Source organism: Acyrthosiphon pisum, chromosome A2 (genome assembly GCF_005508785.2).
Source record: "Acyrthosiphon pisum isolate AL4f chromosome A2, pea_aphid_22Mar2018_4r6ur, whole genome shotgun sequence".
Classification (NCBI taxonomy): Eukaryota; Metazoa; Arthropoda; class Insecta; order Hemiptera; family Aphididae; genus Acyrthosiphon; species Acyrthosiphon pisum.
The window spans coordinates 16,955,835-16,965,504 of NC_042495.1; the positions used below are offsets into that span (position 1 = coordinate 16,955,835).

The 9,670-nt window shown below is 28.1% G+C and overlaps 2 long non-coding RNA genes across 2 annotated transcripts; one reads left to right on the top strand and one right to left on the bottom strand.

Annotated features, from left to right (window-relative positions):
• Positions 1-5,515: 5,515 nt before the first annotated feature.
• LOC100568737 lies at positions 5,516-7,436 on the bottom strand. Its single transcript, XR_119406.3, has 3 exons — positions 6,864-7,436; positions 6,522-6,754; positions 5,516-6,259 (listed from the first exon to the last, which is right to left on the bottom strand). It is a non-coding gene; the product is annotated as an uncharacterized LOC100568737 (long non-coding RNA).
• Positions 7,437-7,542: 106 nt separating this feature from the next.
• LOC107882159 lies at positions 7,543-9,655 on the top strand. The gene is made up of 4 exons (XR_510988.3): positions 7,543-7,894; positions 8,574-8,682; positions 9,022-9,104; positions 9,206-9,655. It is a non-coding gene; the product is annotated as an uncharacterized LOC107882159 (long non-coding RNA).
• Positions 9,656-9,670: the final 15 nt, after the last annotated feature.

Genomic DNA, 9,670 nt, shown 5'->3' on the forward strand with positions numbered 1-9,670 from the left:
CACGTCCTCTTAACTAATAAAATCCAAACGTCTTTTTATTGTGTCGAATTTTCCAAAACAGTAACTTATTAGGTCAATGTTTATGTACATCTTCCCTAGGCCCCCTGCATCATGCAGCATAACAATACATCGTATAATAAATATTCTTTTTTTATTATTTCTCCATCTGCGAAAATGTTATGTTTTTTTCTTTGGTAATAAAATATGCTTTACTTTGTATATATTAAGTGTAAAATTGTGTGTATAATGATATATATACTTACGTAAGAGATAAACCGATACTGGCCGTGTAATTAATTTTTAATTCCATTGAATGATTTTCCTACGAAGGGAGATGGAACCCATATCGAGTAATACGTATCCTTACATACATATAAGTACATCATTGTTTTAAGCAGGGACTGGAACCTTGACGTTTTTTACAGTTCTAGTTCCGGTTCAGTTCCTAGAAAAAACTGAAATTTCGGTTTCGGTTTTTAATTTAGGTTCCGGTTTCTTTTCAGTTCTTAAAAAACTAAAACTACGTTTCCTGTTTAGGTCTTACACTTATGTAAGAAAAATTTGTAGAAATCTCTGTGAAATAGAAATATGTTTATTTTAAATACTATTAATCCTCTTAATAAATAATAATAATAATAATATATTATCTACGTATTTGTTTTGTTCTTATTACCTACCAATGACATTTAAATAAAAATAATGGAATTATAACAAAACCGAAATTAACCGTAAAAACCTTCACAAAAAATATCGGTTCCGGTTTTTAAATTAATTTTAATAATGGTTCCGGTGGGGTTCCGGTTTTTAAATTAATTTAAATTAAGGGTTTCGGTGAGGTATCGGTTCCCAATATTCAAAGGGTTCTGGTTTCAAAACCGTTTTTTTTTGGTACGGTTCCAGTCCCTGGCTTTAAGTTTCTATTCTATAAATTATTACTTATATATAGGCTTTTGAAGATAAAATACATTGGCATAAATGCAGTTTAGCTCCCAAGCGATTTTTTTTTTCAAAGTGAGTGTTTTAGCATGCCTAATTTGATGATATACTTTCAAAAAAATTTTTTTTTAGAAATGTTTATTTATATGCTGAAAAATGTTTTAACTACTATAAATTTGAAAGTTTTTCAAATTTTGAATTTAAATACTTATAAAAAAAAATATTTATTTGGATCGATAATATGTATCAACTGATATAATAACAACTTATATGGAACCTTGTATAACATTTTCAATTTATTTGACCAACGAATAAAATTTTATTGATATATATAAAATTAAAAATTAAAAATTTTAATTGTCTCTAAATAACTCAAAACCAGTTACAATATTATGAAAATCTTATCGTACATAGAAAATAATAAAATAAACAGAAGACAATTTCAAGAACCAGCTACGGCTTATACTTCATGTAGAATGACAAAATAAGAATATAATATGAGAATTTGTTAATTTACATGTGGATGATTATCTAAAGTCTAGATTTAATAAACTGTATAAAATACTTTATGCATGTGGTTAACTATTAAATAATGTTTTTAACTCTGTACCTAATATATGGCTCTACATTTGAATGATGTTGCTGATGGTTTACACCTTGATTCATTTAATAGAGACTTATATTGCATATTGTTGTACTGCTATACATTGCATTTTTTTTATAATATGTTGGAAATAAATGACAGTTTAAAAGACAGTATCTACCTCATGGTATTAACTCAACCAAATTTTAATTAATTAGATGCACAACTGCAGCTGGCTTGGACATCTAGTCTAAATTAATATTTAGTTAGATTTTTCAAAAACTAATGTGATAGCACTTTTGTATCATTTTAAAGTATTTTTAATAAAAAAATATAATATTTTCATTCTATAATAATATAATATTATTTAGAAGTTACCGAATATGCCCCTGTTATGCTATACATACAGAATAAGTGCCCCTCTGTGGTGGTTAGATTTATCATGTAAGTTTACTCGAATTAAAATAATTGAATGTTATGAAATTATTATGTATAAAATATAATAATATACTCTAAAAATTTCATACATCTGCGAATAATATATGCAAATCACAACAAAATAACTAAAATCATAATCTTTGGTTTTATCTTAAAATGTCTGTAAAAATTAACTGTTTATATATTTTTTTGATTATTTGGTTATAGTATGAGATATTTTGTTGTTTTAAATTTTCAATCCTTAGCTTTAAAAATCGAACATTTTATATTTTTTTAACCACAATTAATTTGAAAGTTTTCAATATTTTGTCTAAATGTAATTTAATTATAGAAAATGATAATCGTATGAGAATTATTTAATTTACAGGTTTTTGACTATCCAATGTTTATATATAAAAGCTCGTAATAAATGTAATTGACTTTTCAGAAAACTTTTTTATATTTGGTGTAGGAAAACTTTAGGGCAATCTTGTATTACATTTTCAAAGCTTAGGTATAATAATAGATACATTTTTACAAATATCATACACGAAATAATTTGCCAATTTTCGTGTTTTTGATGAATTTTATCAACAATTAAATATCAGACCCTTAGAAAATAATAGTGGATTTACGCTCAACTTGTTTTCTAATTTCCATTAACATTGACTTTTGATAATTTTAGTATCGTAGGTAGTTCATAACAAATTTGAATTTTGATTAAATTAAATAATTTACAAGCTTTTGAACTAATACAAAATGTATTTAACTGTTATTAGTGTAGTATTGAAAATATTATTTAGAATTTTTACAATTATGTATTTACTGTATATTACTATAACATTTTAGGTATACAATATTTAAGGCATTTAATAATTTTTTAAACTAAAATGTTAATATTTTAGATATCCAAAACAGCTATTTGAAAACATCTTGCCCAAGCTGATCTGAGTTTTCAACTCCTATAGTTTTCACGGGAGTTGTCCCTTAACTAATGTGTAACACGCATCGTCGACGTACAAAATAGGTACTTACCTTGGTAGTTTACTAATTTAAAATAGTTAACTTACCGCATTCGTTGTGTACTTTATAATTTATATATTATGCTGCAGAATCACACCCTCCTTCCATTATAACTTAAATGCAATCTCTTAAAAGATTTTTAAAGTTAAGATGAACCAAGAAAAACTACAAAGAATATATTATTTGCATAGCTATACCTATTATGAGAGTTATGACTACCTACTTACAACCTACAATTTAAATTTAAATCCTTAGGTACCTATAAAAAAATTAACGTTTTGCATATTATATCTACTTAATAATTTGGTAACATTTCCAACCTTTCCAAATCTTTATTTGAATTATAAAGTATTCGATATAAATAGAAAAATGTTTTGAATTTCTAACTCAAATTAATTTTTTAATTTCAGTATTAATAAATGAAAAATATTAGATATACCTACTTACGTGAGCATCCGTAAATTATATAAAAAAATTAAAATTAAAAAATATTGATTTGAACAAGTTATCTTAACTTCGATTAATTCAGTTTCTTCCTGTTACACTCTGCTATAGAGTAGTATGTTATAGAAACACATTTTAAGCTTGGAAAACATTGTCTACGATGTTCGAAAAAGAAATGTAAAAGACATCAACATCAATCCCCATTTAGTATTTATAAGTTATAACTCAAATGAGATACCTCTCCATTACCTAGGTCTTAGACCTATGCACATACCTACCTTGCCTGTACGTGTATAAATCACATTGACTGCAAAGTGTAAATGTAATTCACACAAATATTTCACACACTCTTTGCATAATATGTTTACGAGAAAATATATTATAATCACTGTGTTATCATTGAAAAATTATTATAATATATTTATATCTAATCATTTCGGTATGAATAAATTATGTTCATTTATGTAATAATAATAATAATTGTATAATAATATAATTATCTAGGTATATTGTAGTTTGATTTAATCTAGTTCGCTTAAGGATTTCAAAATAATTTATTATGTACCTAACCTGTTATACCAAAAAATACCAATTCATTTTTGAGGGGGGGGGGCTGATTAACACTTTTACATTTTAAATACATACTAGCACAGATAATAGCTGAAAAGTGTTAATACTTATAGTACATTTTTTAATATTTTAAATACACTTTAAGACTTTTTGAGCGACTACCATAGACCATTAAAATGGTTTTTTAACTTTCTGAACATTTGGGGGAGGGGCTGCAGCCCCCTCAGCCCTTTTCCTGGCTACCCCACTGGCTCAGGTATCATGTTAATATTGCCAGTTACGTGTATTTTATAAGAAGTATTTAAAAATAGTTCAACATTTAATGTTACTCCTATCTCCCCAAAAAATAAAGTAGGTAACTAGTATGTAATGTCAATAGGTATTGAGTGAACCTATATAGTCATTGAGTATTTGAGTCATTGTAAAGGATGTGTTAAATTTGAATTTGATGCAAACGAAAGGCAGTGGTCGAAGTGGTTCGAAATATGTGGAGGGATGCCTTTCATATTTTATTTTAAACAGTATACACATTTAAGATATTTACTTATATAATTCAGGAGATTCGATACGGTTGATTTTCTGTTTATGTCTTACAGCGTGTCATAATATTTTAGTCTTGTTTTTTTCCAAACATACCAATTGATATAATGAAGCGATAAGAATTTTAAAAACAGATTTTAATTTTTCATCAAGTTTGAAAATATCTTGGCATCGTCCAACAATAGCGTTGTGTATCCCAACAAACAAAACAAGCCAACACTATTTATAATAACAGAGAAAAACAACACATTTGTTTTATTGCATTAATAATTACTGTAGTTAAACTCCAAGAGATGATTTAAAACTTGAATGATCGTATTCTATAATACCCAAATCTTTCATAATCGACACAATGATTTGTGTGTTTTCCTTGTAAAGATGCCATTTTACCAAGTCAGGTTTCTATACATTTTTTCAAATTATTATAACAGAAAGTTATACTGAAGATAAACAAAAAATTTAACTCTTCACTATTCTAGGTGCTATGCCACAGACTACAGAGAATATATTAACATTGTTGTCATACAGTCAGTGGCTACGCTAATCACGGATGTCTGATAAAATATTAAAATGATTAAAATCAGTAAGCTAATGAAATGGCCTAGATAATAATCTTATCTTTAAATTTTATAAGAGGTCATTTCCCTTTAATTTTGGAAATTATTATTATTATGATCATTAATGTGAACGTACAATTTGCTATGTTGTGCGTGGGTCAGAGAGAGAAAACAATGTGTGCTGACATCCAAGCCTTCCTAGTATGCAATATTATGTATACACAGACAAGAATAACCAAATACATATTTTCCAGGCTAAAAAAACAATATAAAATACCAGTTAGCATATTTCTCTAACCTAAATGATTTTCTAATCCGCTCAAATGTACATCATTACATTAAGTACCTAAATGAAACATATCTTCAGATTATTTAGATGGTATGAGTTAGGCAGTTAGCTACCTATGCAAGAGTAAATAACCCAAATATATTTCCATGTTGTACATTCCATTTTCATATATAACCTATTAAGTTACAGATGTAATTAAATCAATATTTAAAATACACAAACAAGGTTTTAACATTTGACATTCTTATGTTTTCAAAAATATTATTATCTCCTTATAAAACATATTTTTCACAAAAATAAGTACACAATATAAACATTAAACAATATAAAACTAATCAGTACTCATAATATTAACTTAACATTTAAAGGGAATAATTATTAACAAATATACATAAATACAATTATTATTATTTTATATCTACAACTTTATACACGTGACATAATTAAATCTGAATACGTAACACTAATATTTTATTATTTAAAAATAATAGGTACTAACCAAAAATTAATTTGTTAATTATTATTAATTATACAATTTGTTTCCTCATCAAACTTTGTATCCAACAGCTTGAAAATATAGATGTGGAAGAATGGTATACATATAGATTTAGAAGTTGTTGGATAAAAAGTTTGTATGCTATCAATTTCCTAAAAGACAACATATGTTTTTGATTAAAATTGAATGCAGCATGTCTTGAAAAATATTTTGCAAATATTCATATAAATACTCCACAGTCCGTTCCGTTACACTGAATGGTAACCCCACAGCGCATCCTTTAGGTCGTTGCACGTATATACTTTTGGTGAAACGTCCTCTTTTTAATGTTTCCCAGTCATCTATAGGTAGAGATCTACCAAATTTTTCTCCGTGTCCTTGCGTTAAGTATACAAATACATTACCTGGACATACATAAAGGTTACTGTTAGAGAGACTGTCATAATAGGTGATTCATTTCTGATCGATATCTGCACACACTAGTACCCAGTGAGCAAAACTGCCTCATTTAATATTGATTGAAAAAAAACAATCTAGATAATTATAATCGTATTTAAATAAATTATTCATTAGGTTGCATGAGCAGATGTGCTTATTAAAATGCAAAATAATTATACCTACATTATTTATTGTGTGGCAATTAATTTTATTTAATTTTCATTATACCTATATTGATTCCTTTGATCTTCTTCATATTGTTGTTGTTTAAGTTGAACAGATCTTCAATCCACAGCAAATAATTAAGTCATAACGGAACGGTTGCAAGTCCACGTATAGGTCGTGGTTTTTCTTTAATAGTATAGTGGTCAACAATCTGAGGCCGTCCTGATTTTAGAAGTCGAAAACGATTTTGCCAATCAAACTCTGTGGTGAAACAAATTGTCAAAAAACACCGAATACTAGAGATAAAAAAAAAAAAAAAACATTAGGTAATTGTTAATAACGTAATATTGTTAATTATTTGAATTTTTTTGAATTTTGAAAAACCAACCACCAAGGTGTACTTACTACTGACGCGTATTTATTGAACTCCGCATACAGCTCCTTGAATGCAGGTAAATTACGTTAATATTTCTCGGGTGCAACGTACATGAACTGGTTGTTCGGCATCGTCGACACTCGATAATAATTCCGGTATTTGTAAGCAGCGGGTAGGTAAGCGGGAATCGGATTAATTAAAAAAAAAATATATAAATATTATTATCGATCAACGAGCGTCGCATTCGCGACACATGAATACAAGATAATGAAAATTACTCTAAGGTGCAAAATTATATTATATTTAATCCGCGAGTCGGCTCTAGAAACGGTCAAATCCGATATTATTGCCTGACGACTGTCGACATTTTAGTCATCTCACAACGCATTAAGGTCCCCACACTCTGCAGCGGTGGTGGTAGCGGTGACGTTAAATTCTATGGCCTTGGCTTTATCGCCGCGGTGAGCGGTGAAATGTTTCCTGCATCATCAATTCACTGCCATCGTCATCGCCACCACTGCAGTATGTGGGACCTTAATACGTCCAATTGTCCAAAATTTATTATTTAATAATGACGAACTCGCACGCACGAATTGGTGTGTAAATATTAACGTTTGTGTGTAAAACAGTGCTGCGCATGCGTAATGTGTTTGTCATGAAATGCGTTTATTCCAAGATATGGAACGGTCACTTGCGTCTTGCCCCATAGGTCACAAAACCAACGGCCAACGATGGTCAACCGATCATTGGTAACACTGATATATTATTAACACATTTTATTGTTCTATGAATTTCCAAATTTCCAAAGTGTAATTTATAGCAAATACTGTAAATCATTTACAGTATTTGTTTATAGTCTTACAATTTTATCTAACCTTGCTTGTCACTTCACTGGACTTAAATACTTTATAGCGGACTGGAGTACTGGAATCTGGAACCATAGTCCGTTCTAAACTATTATGTGTATGCAAATGCTACTATAATATCTTGAATTATTCTGTGCTGAGTGATTTTAAGTTTTGACGCCACCTGTGGATCACCACTTCATCGTTGTCGTATAGTGAGTATAAGTAGTGTGTGCTAGGTGACATGGCTAAATACACAGGTATAATCTCAACTGCAAGCATGTTATTATATTAGTATTAACTATTAAGAAGGTATAGGTATACCATATTTATGTTGAATTATGACATACACCTATCTGCATTTTCTGATAGACAATACCAACAAGGAGACGAGTAGACAACATAGCATTGCATATGCACGGAATCAAGTGGAGAATATACCAGTGTGTTTATCTGTGTTAAAGAATCTCATATAATAGGTTCTCTAGAGTGTGGCATGTGGATGTACTTTATATTATTGTGTTTTTTCTGCGGCTGGAAACAACTATTACCATAATTCAAAATAGACATATTATCTTTAATAACAATGAACGTTTATGTTTTCATCTTAAGTCTTTTTATTTTATTTAATTCATGTTTATACCAGCCTATAAAGCGCCTAATGCTGTTGTGATTGTACTGTTTACTGTTCACTGTTCCTTATACTAGTATTTATCATCATATTATATTTTGTAGTTTTTTCTAAACACTCCCCAGCTGGATATAAAACTGAATTATTAAAAAAACAATTATACAACGCACAAAATATGCTGTTACTAATTAGATATGTAAATATATTTATATTTAATTCATTCTAATGTGTCTATTTATTACAATATATATTTTATTTTGCAGTTGATTGACGACAGTCTTGTTTGAGAGTTTCTGTGGATCATAGTCTTCTGTCTTTATTTGAAAAATCAATTGTTAAATAATATATCAAACTATAAGTTCGCCATCATTGGTGAGTAATATATTAATAATTTGACTATGTATATAGGATGTTTATGGGACATTTGAATGAACTATTATTTCATTTTAATCAGGAAAATCCTGTTTTTCAATTTGATATTTAAAAGGACTCTAGTTACTAAATTGATAAGTACACTAATAATAAATAGATTCACCTTATATATTTTTTATTCTCCTAAAATCAGATTAATAAAGCTAAATATGATCCTCTAAACATTATTTTGCCATGTATTTTACTTTCAAGACAATAAATGTGTATTAAACCAATTTGATTCATTATAAATATATTTACATTAAATTTATTTATTAATAATAATTATAATACTTACAGAATGTATTTTGTCCAAAACATTGAGATTCTGAAGCACCAATATCAGATATTACAGAGATCTTATCAGAAAATGACACTTAAAAGTAAATATTTTACAATTATAATTAATATTACCATAGGAATAGGTCTGTTAAATTATTACTAACTTATTTTAAAATTAATTGTTTTTTATATTTTTTAAAAGATTTCTACATATCATATGAATTTGGCAAATCAGGGTTTACCAAAGTGAAGGATTTGGCCGGAGCAACGCTTGCAAAAACCAACTTGGTTAAATTGTCAGGAGATACCCTATTGCTGCTTTATGGAGCTATGGACGTATAAACTAATGACATTCAAATTTTCTAGATTATATTTATATAATTATATACATTTTTTTTTTCGGATATATAGTGAACGCCTAGGTAAGTTATAATTATTATCAGTACTATCTATTGTTATGTTATATTTGGATGAGCATGCGTTAACTATGACCAAATTACCATTATTTTTGTAAGCTGCTTCAGGATTAGTATCTAAGTTGAATAAAATATAATATAAACTTAACCTTGTATGATGTAACCATATTTAAACTATGAAATATACAACTTAAAATGTATGACAAACATTTTAAGTTAATTTTCTGTCTAAACTAATTCAATGCTCACTT